Source organism: Biomphalaria glabrata, chromosome 5, assembly GCF_947242115.1.
Source record: "Biomphalaria glabrata chromosome 5, xgBioGlab47.1, whole genome shotgun sequence".
NCBI lineage: Eukaryota > Metazoa > Mollusca > Gastropoda > Planorbidae > Biomphalaria > Biomphalaria glabrata.
In genome coordinates, this window is record NC_074715.1 from 52,934,764 (window position 1) to 52,944,428 (window position 9,665).

Genomic DNA, 9,665 nt, shown 5'->3' on the forward strand with positions numbered 1-9,665 from the left:
TGGGGGGGGGGGGTTGAACTAGACCTATATAGATATTCTAATCCGACTGTATGCCTACGGTTCGATCTTATTCTTTTGACATTCAAGTAATATTTATCTATGATAAAATCAGTATTAAGGAATATGTTTCTTACATAAACGTTAATGCACAATAAAATAAAATGTCTGAATAAATATGTGTGCTTGTATTTTTGCCTTGAATTAAAACCTTTAGAAAATAATGGTACTCTTTTTTTTTTTAAAAAGTATATTAACGTATTGTTATAACTCTGCCATGCGCACCGCCATCCAGGCTAGTGCTAGAAGGTGCGCACTGTGACAGACCTAAAAGCATGTCAACACAAGAGAGGAGAACGATTTCCGCCCAAGTTGAGAGCCGAAGTGAAAAGACTGTGCCTAAGATTGATGATGTTTTATGAACTTGTCGTGTAGATAAAGATATATGTGCCTCGTTGAGTTGCCTCACTTAAGTTATTACAATATATACATTTTATTTCGAAAACTGATTGCCCGAAATGACTTCGGGCATATAACTTTTCTTAAGAAATTATTTAACCGAGCGAGGCTAGGCCACCTGATATCATGATTAAGTTGAGTAGCTTTCGGTATTGGAATTTAAAAGAAAAGTAAACACTTATTTTTCAATTTAAAAAAAATTCACGCGCCATTTCGGTAGAAATATTGCACTCAGTAGATGACACATCTATGTAACCCCAACCATACCACATTAGTCATCGTATTCTTCGCAGTTAACTGATGTAGCACTTAGCTTTTCTTTTAACATTTTGTACATATCATAAATAAAGGGAGGAAATAGAGGTGTGCCTAATGTTCACGAATAGCACCCCTTCAGCACTCCTATCAATTATTGTGAATCATGTGAACTGGAAAATGTGAAAGAAAAGGGCATTTTCTGTTTCTGATTAAAAATATTTGAGACGTCGATATTTTAAAACAAAATTTAATATTGTATCATATAAAAAAAGACATTACTTCATAAAAACAAGATGATCTAGTACTACGCGTGTCCCTAGGTCAATTTAGTCATGCATGTTAATTACTTTAATTCATAAAATAAGCATTGGTCAGTATTATTTATTTCAAAAGATGCCCTTTTAGCAAATCCCAAAGACTATTTACACACCGAAAGAGAAAATATTTCTTCCATAGGACTTGAAAGAAAGATTAACCCTTTTACCTTTACCCTTACCTATCCCATAGTCTGTTGGGCCGTTCTAAAATATCTTAAGTGTAAAGACGCAATTCAGATTAGATAAATTAAACAGACAGTTGAAGCTAGGCTTTCATAGAGGTAACATCGTACGTGATAGTGACTGAGACTAGACTGCTGCCGTTGTGAATTAAACAGTTATACTTCATACGCCTGTTGGTTGTTCACTCTTTTTGTGGAGTCGACATTACATCTCTACATAAGTAAGGTACGTCGTTTCATCATCTAATAAGAAAATAGTAGACTGTTTTCGAGATAGTCGTACGCAATAATATCATATGTTTCGAAACTTTTTGATTCTTTTGATGATTTTCTTTGTCTCAAAATGTTAGAATTTCCTTCGACTGATGCACATCATTATAGTGATGAAATTTGAGTGCAAAAAAAGGACCGCGACAGAGATATCTTACTTAACACGAAAATGATCTCAAAAAAAGATGATGCCCATTACAGACCTCCCTGCGGCGCTATATGCACCTATTATGTCCCTCTTTATAATAATACTGACAAGGGCTGCTTTTCTATTATAAGACTTCCTTTTTTTTTTTTTTTACTAAATACGAGAAACCCGCATATATGTAACTCTGCCGAACCAAGGAAAACAAAGGACGTTTGGGCCACGACGCCTTCATCAGCTACAAAACAAACAAAAAATGACAAACACAAAATAGTCTTAAGTGAACTGCCCGATGTTGTTCTCAATCGAGGCAGAAAAGAAATGAGCTACGCAGGTGTAAAAGCGCGGGGAAATCGGAAGGGGGCTGAGTTGTCAGGCAAAGATGAATGGGAAAAGGGGTAGTGTTAGTGCCTATCGCATATTAAATAAAATATATCTCCTATAAAATTCGGGCATGGGACCCATGCAGAATAAAAAATTGTATACTTATCTTAACACTTGCATTGACAAGAAATTAAAAAGTATTATTGTAACAGCAATAGCGAGAGTAATATTTTTACATCTAACACTAAAATGTTTGTCTGCATACCACCTGAACTCCCCCACTCCGCCGATGAAAGATCCGTCCCGAGTAAAGGACTTTAATTCATTCCTCTTAATTAACAACACGACAATTACCAACTGATGCAAGATGCAAAACATTTTTTTCGCAAACTTAGAGACTCAAATACCACTTCATTCCAGGGACAGAAACACAGATTTAGACGACGACTTCCATGACCCATTTATAGCAAGTTTTAAACGTAAATCCAATTGGACCTCCAATACGCGAGCCTCTCAAACCTTAGTTGTTTACTTCAATAAGACAGAACGTGACCTGAAACTAAAAAAATATCCTCCATTTAAGCAGTTTAACATAATCGGGTCCGAAACGTGAGGACATCGTCATCAAACCAGCAGATAAAGGCGGCTCTATCGTAGTGTGGGATAGAAACTTGTATATCATGGAGGCCGTTAACCAGTTCAGCGACACCAATTTTTATGAACCAAGAAAAACTGACGAAACCATCTCTAATAATAAAAAGTTAAGGTTGAAATAGATTAACTTATAAACTTGTTGCTGATAACCCACTTCCACAATCGGACTCTAGGATAGCGAATTAGGAAAACCATATTTCTACCTTTACCAAAAATTCATAAACTTAACAACCCCGGCAGACCCATTGTCTCCGCTTGTTCTTGCCCCTTGAACTTCTTGCCCGCTTTCTGGACAAGATCTTTGTTTGATGCTTTGTTGCGTTTCATGATGTTTTTTCTCGTTTACATTTTTTTAACATCAAACACTGTTCAGCATGTCTATCTCCTCACAGAGTGTGGAAATTGTAAAGCTGGTACCACTTGTAATCGATTTGACGGAAGCTGTGCAGCTGGTTGTCAAAAAGGCTGGATAGGAGTCAAGTGTGATGTCAGTAAGTAAACAATACATTTACTTTTCAAGACTAAATGTATACTATAGATTTATTTGCATCCTTTAGTCTTATTCTAAGAACCAAAAATCTATAGGTCCCAAAATGCTAAATCTCAGACTGTAGATAGACTGTATTGATATTACAATAAATATATAACAACAATCTGAAATAAACTTTGTCACATTTAAATTATGAGTGAGTCTGGTGTGAATGTACACTTTTGGTTTCTTATAGTTATGTTTTTTTGTTTGGTGTAATGCACAAATTGTAAGACAAATTTCCGTACGGACAATAAAGATTATTATCATTATTATTATATATCTATAACAGAATGGCAATCCAATAGTAACCATGACTTTCGTCTTGCCCCAATAAACTTATCTCCCGATTTCTGGACAAAATAAGAACATAAAACTAAAATGTTATTTAACCTTGGTTAGGCCAATAATAGAATATGCATCCTCTGTTTGGGACCCCTCAACTCAAGAAAACATTAAGAAACTAGAACAGACACAAAATAGAGCAGTGCGATTCATAACAACCGAATATTCACATTTGACTAGAGTAACACCTTTAGTAAAATCACTAAATTTAGAAAGCCTTCAGGACAGAAGGCTCAAAAGTAAAGTAGCAATTATATATAAAACACTGAACCATAATCTTCAAATACAAAAACAAAATTTAATAAAATACTCTGAAAGACACAAAAATAAAGGCGCATTCCTCGTCCCATATGCTAGGACAAATTTGTACAAATACTCCTTCTTCCCTAGTGCTATTAGAGCATGGAATGGGTTGCCTGAGCTAGCCAGGAAAACCAGTGACTTGACAGAATTTAAGTCATTGGTTAATATGCATGACTAAATGCATGACGTAATCATCTTCTTTTTTGAAGTAACGTCTGTATTATATAAGATAAGATAAGATAAGAATATCTTTCAGCCTATAGTCGAAAATTACCTACGTTCATTAAAGATACCAACCAACCACGCCCTGCTCACACTAGCACAGTCAAACTACAACCTGACAAAGCCTACCTACTCTTCCTCCTAGATGTCAGCTTCCTTTACACCTCCATCCCATATTTTAGCTTGAAAGCTATTCGCTACTTTTTTGAAATACATACGTCGACAACCTATACAAATAGGTCAGGCCGAGTGGTCAAATCCACAAGAACTAGTGGCTATGTATAATGACAAACCTCAAACACCGGAGGATGTTACATTTATTTGTGTGTTTATGTTTATGCATGTTGTGTGTGTGTTTTTATCTGTTTTCTTGTAGTCTCTCTTGTTCAACTGTTGACGTGTTCACATGTTTCTCTCAAGTATTTTATTAGTGTGTATTTAGTGTCTCCTGTTCATTTTTTTCACTTTCTTGTCATGTCAATACAATGGAGTTGTAACTTAATCAACAGTGTTGTTATCACAGCGTAATTGATAATATAACAAACTAAACAAAAAATGTTTTCCTTAATAAGTTATTTAATTTATTAAAATGTAGTAGCTTATTTAATTTACTATAAACTAAAATAAAATTGCTAGCATACATTATAAAGATATGTTATATATTGCAATATATGTTGTAAATTCGTTCAAATTTGTTTCAGAGATCGCTGATGCCTGTGAGGATACTATGATGTCACTAGACTGTGGACCAGGCAACAACATTGAAATTCTTGAAGCTATCTACAGTTATCCAAATGGAAGACAATGTGAAAAGTCCGACGTACCAATGACTTGCGTGTCCTATAAAAAATCTAAAGTTGTTGAAAGGTAAGTCGTCGACATCTGTCATAAATAAGTCTAAACACTTAGTTGCAAGGGCGGACTGACCATATGGGCAATCGGGCAAATGCCTGGTGGGCACATACCCCAAGGGTCCAGTAAAAAAACAATTTCGGGATCTTTGGGCGCCTCTGAATCCATCCAGCTCTAATGGGTGCCTGACATATGTTGGAGAATAGTAATGGCAGTTGGTGGTTGTGCTGGCCACAAGACACCCTCGTTAGCCACAGAAGTAGATGACCGTTACATCGTCTGCCCTATAGACCACAAGGTCTGAAAGTGGAACTTTACTTTTACACTACCTGTTTCCTTAAGTATTTACTTGAAACTTCTCGTTGGTCAGGCACCGCTGAAATTTATTAATAGAAACGTACTTCCGAAATTAAGACTCGCATTATTTAATTTAAAACAAATTGATTTCCATTTAATGAAAAAAATAATTCCCGAACACTGAATCGATCGATGAACGCTTGTATATTAGGACATTTTTACCTTTTACCTTTACCTATCCCTTAGTCTGTTGGACCGTTGGGGCACCAGGCAAGATTTGTCGACCGTCTTTCTCCATTCCTCCCTTTTTTTTTGCCTTGTTTAGAACCTCTCTCAATGGCAGGCCTGTCCATTCTTTAATGTTGTCCTCCCATTGCTTTTTCTGTCTGCCTCTTCTTCTTGTCCCTGGCACTGTTCCCTGAAGGAAGGTCTTTGCGAGCCCCGTAGATCTTTTAATGTGGCCAAAGGTTTTAAGCTTTCGTTTTTTCACAATAGTAAGCAGGTCGTCATGAGCTCCGATCGCTACAGTAACCCTGTCTCTGATTTCTTGGTTTGTGATGCGGTCTTTGAATGTGATGCCTAGGATCCTTCTGTAGCATCTCAATTCCATTGCTAGGATCCTCCTCTCAAGCTCTGCATTCAACGTCCACGACTCACAAGCATATAAAAATGTGGCCATGACCAAAGAGCGCATCAGTCTAATTTTGGTGCCGAGGGCTAAGCCCTTATCTTTCCATATTATTTTAAGTTTTGAAAGGGCTGCTGTGGACTGTGCTATTCGGGCCAATGATTCGGGTTTTGTTCCCTCATCTGAGACAATAGCAAATTATGCAAAAATTACGTTTATTTAGTTAGAACATAAAATTAAGTTCACTTTTTCTATTCAATTTTTCTTAGATGTCTCGGACAATCGCATTGTGATTTCATGATAGATACTAATTTATTTGAGGTCAAATGCAAGCGACCCATTGTGAAACTAGCCACAGTGCACTATAAATGTATACCTAAATAAGGTAAGAAGAGCCCATTTTAATGTTTTATTTCTTTTTGAATCATTACTTAGCTCAAAGAAAGTGTCACTACTTAGTAAGTGACATTTGATTATGCATGTAAGAGTGTCTACTGTTGCACTACTTGCTGTAGCGTAGGTCTACTCTAATTATTACAGTACACAAAACATTTAAATTCATCAATTAAGTCCTTGATCAGCAGACATAATATTTATTTGACCATACAATAAAATATATAGTATACTGGCAAATCCAGCCATCAATAAACACATAATATGTTTCACATCATTCAATTCAGAAATCCAATAGAATATACATACAAATTACACCACTAGTAATGCCTAGTATTATAAGTCTAATCACTTCTATATCTAAGGTACCTACTGACTTCTGACCATGTGGTAAACTCTCAGAACGAGACTTTTTACCCATACTTCGTAACTCTCCACGTCAAAAACCACAAACACAACAAACAGGTGTACTCCGTGCTTCCCGACTAGTGCATGTCACTGGCCACCAAACAATGATGTGACAGAAAAGTAGAAGTAATTGTGTTCATTTAGCATCTCATAAGCAGTACATCGTGTATAATCATTAAATGTGTCTCAGATTTTTAGTTTCTACTAAAGTTTCTTTGAATAATTAGAAGCCTACATTTCTGTCACATCATTGTTTGATGGCCATGTACTATGATGACGTGAACTAGTAGGAAAGCATGGGACACACCTGTATGGTAAGTCCGTTATTGGTTTTGGTCTATCTTTCCATCCGCATATCTTTTTTTTTTCTTTTTTTTTCTCCTCTTCACTCTTATTAGGATACCTTCAGCTTTTTTTTTTTTAGCTTTTGATGTCACTTGTCAAGCTATTAACATCCTAATAATCCTTGGGCTTTTGCCTTTTTTTTTAGGGCTGTTGGCCTCTATTTGGGCATTATTTCATTTTTTTTTAAATATTTTTTATCAGTAAATTGGTAACATTTAAATAGTTGCAATTTAAAATAAATTAATTACAGTGTGATCAAACATGGAAATGAAAGTAATCACGTTAAGGATCTCTTAGTATTTTATCGTTATAAGTTGTACTATACATGATATTACTACTTTAAGTACAAATAATTTAAAAAAAAATGGAAAACACATACTTAATACAAAGCGAAAATTAAAACAATGGCAGATTATTTAAACGATTAATTCTATGAGATTATTGATCTTTAACTTGATAGCAGTTTGAAATATAATGTTAAATACATTGTTTGTCCTCTAAACGTCTATAGTCTTTATATTTTAATTTCTGATGTATCTTCCAAAATGTAGTCTTTTAGTTCCTTGTAAAATATCATGCAGTAAATTGACGGGGCTAGGCTATTGAGACATCACTCACAAGTGCATACATTACAATAAGGCAGCCACCTGGTGTAAAGACTTTAAGTATAAAGAATATAGTTACGATAAACATCGGTTTCCAATATTATTAGATAGCTTATAGTTTTAAATACATACATATCTATTAAAAACGAAAAGATTAATAGTACAGTTAAAACGGGTTTACCCGATTTGTTGAATGAATGGGATTATAAACTAAACAATTAAACGAAATAATTTTTAGTACGCGATTCATGAATGAATATAGCCCTATCTCAACTCAGCTTCGCAGCTTTCGTAAACGAATGTATTAAAAATGCTTTAGAAATCCAAATTTGAATGTTAATTTGATCAAAATATGAAATAAATGGACTATAATTATTATGTTCATGTGTTTAAGTATAAAACTATCTGTGCGAGGAGAAGTTATATCATATTAGAATTTTAGACTTAGGCATGGAAATGTCTAATGGAAGAATGTTCGTCAGGAAATCTGTAGTCACAGATATAAGGAACTACTTTATGTAAAAAATGGTTTTGAAGCACAAATCTGAAGGTTAATTTTATTATATTATGAAATCAATGGATCTTCTTTTGTATTTTCATGTGTCGAAGTAAAAAACTATCTGCGCAAAGTGTATTTCTTAAAATTAGATCTAGGTCTAAATCCTTTCTATCTTTTCTCATGTCAAAATTGTAAACATGGCCTAGATCCATAAATACTATAGCTTTAATAGAGTCGGACAACTTTATTTTTTTTAGGGTCTTAAGTTTGTTTTAGGGCTGCATACACTACAGTCTAAGTTAGTACCCAAGGAACATTCCTGCCAAGTTTTATCAAGCGGTTTTTATTTCTATTAGTCACATACATACATACATACATACATACATACATACATACATACATACATACATACATACATACATACATACCTTCTTATCTTATCTTCTATAATACAGACGTTCCTTCAAAAAAGAAGATGATTACGTCCTACGCGTCATGCATTTAGTCATGCATATTAACCAATGACTTAAATTCTGCCAAGTCACTGGTTTTCCTGGCTAGCTCAGGCAAACCATTCCATGCTCTAATAGCACTAGGGAAGAAGGAGCATTTGTACAAATTTGTCCTAGCATATGGGACGAGGAATACATACATACGCCTTACTTTATAGATGTCGGAAGTAAGATTTTGATGCATTTTTTTATTACACTTTATCTTCAATGATTTTAGTAAACTAATGATGTCATGAAATGGTAAATACTTTTTTATTTAAGATGTAGCCCTTTTTTTCCCTCTTTTTTAAAGAAAAAATAAAATAAGATTTTTATATAAAATAAATATACATTATATTTAGATTCACAAAAATAAAATATTATTATATGTATTGATTTAAAAGAAAACAAAACTAAAGCCACATATTCATATAAGATAAGCATTAATATTACAAAATAAGTTCACATAATGTATAAAGAGTACCGCAATATCTATATAACATAAAATGAAAATGAATTAAAAAATAATTCAAGTTGAATTAAAGAGCAATTCAATATTGCCAAAACAAAATTTATATTCAAGTCTAGATAAAAATGTCAGTATTAGAACTTATAGATCACTTCAAGTGCAGGATTTATTTTTCAGATGCAACAAGATGCAAACATGTGAGATTGACATCAAAAATCCATTTTTGGAGCTGTCTTCCCATTTGTGCAGAAACTTGCAATAACGACATGTCGATGTTTGGACTAAATATGTACTAACCATAGAGGTATATATTATACTAGACTGGAAACTGGAAATAAACTCTTATCCACGACTGATCGATTCACAGACCTATATATATATATATATATATATATATATATATATATATATATATATATATATATATATATATATTTACATATATTTATATTTATGTTCGTAAACTCTTTTTCAAGCTCTAAGTGGAGTTGCCCCAATCAATCTTTCCTGTCTTAGAAAAGTAATGATCTTTAGTTTTCAAAGTTTAGAAATAATGCAAAATCATTTCTCGGATATTCACGCAAATATATGAAACAAAGAAATTTCCTGTTGTTTTTTTTCCATTGAGATAATGTTTCAAAAATTCTATATCGAAATAATTAATGTTGATTTA

At 33.8% G+C, this 9,665-nt stretch overlaps 1 long non-coding RNA gene across 1 annotated transcript; it reads left to right on the top strand.

The window, feature by feature from the left end:
• The first annotated feature begins 375 nt into the window (after nt 1-375).
• Nucleotides 376-6,160, top strand: LOC129926438 (uncharacterized). The gene is made up of 4 exons (XR_008778096.1): nt 376-1,439; nt 2,999-3,097; nt 4,707-4,872; nt 6,052-6,160. It is a non-coding gene; the product is annotated as an uncharacterized LOC129926438 (long non-coding RNA).
• Nucleotides 6,161-9,665: the final 3,505 nt, after the last annotated feature.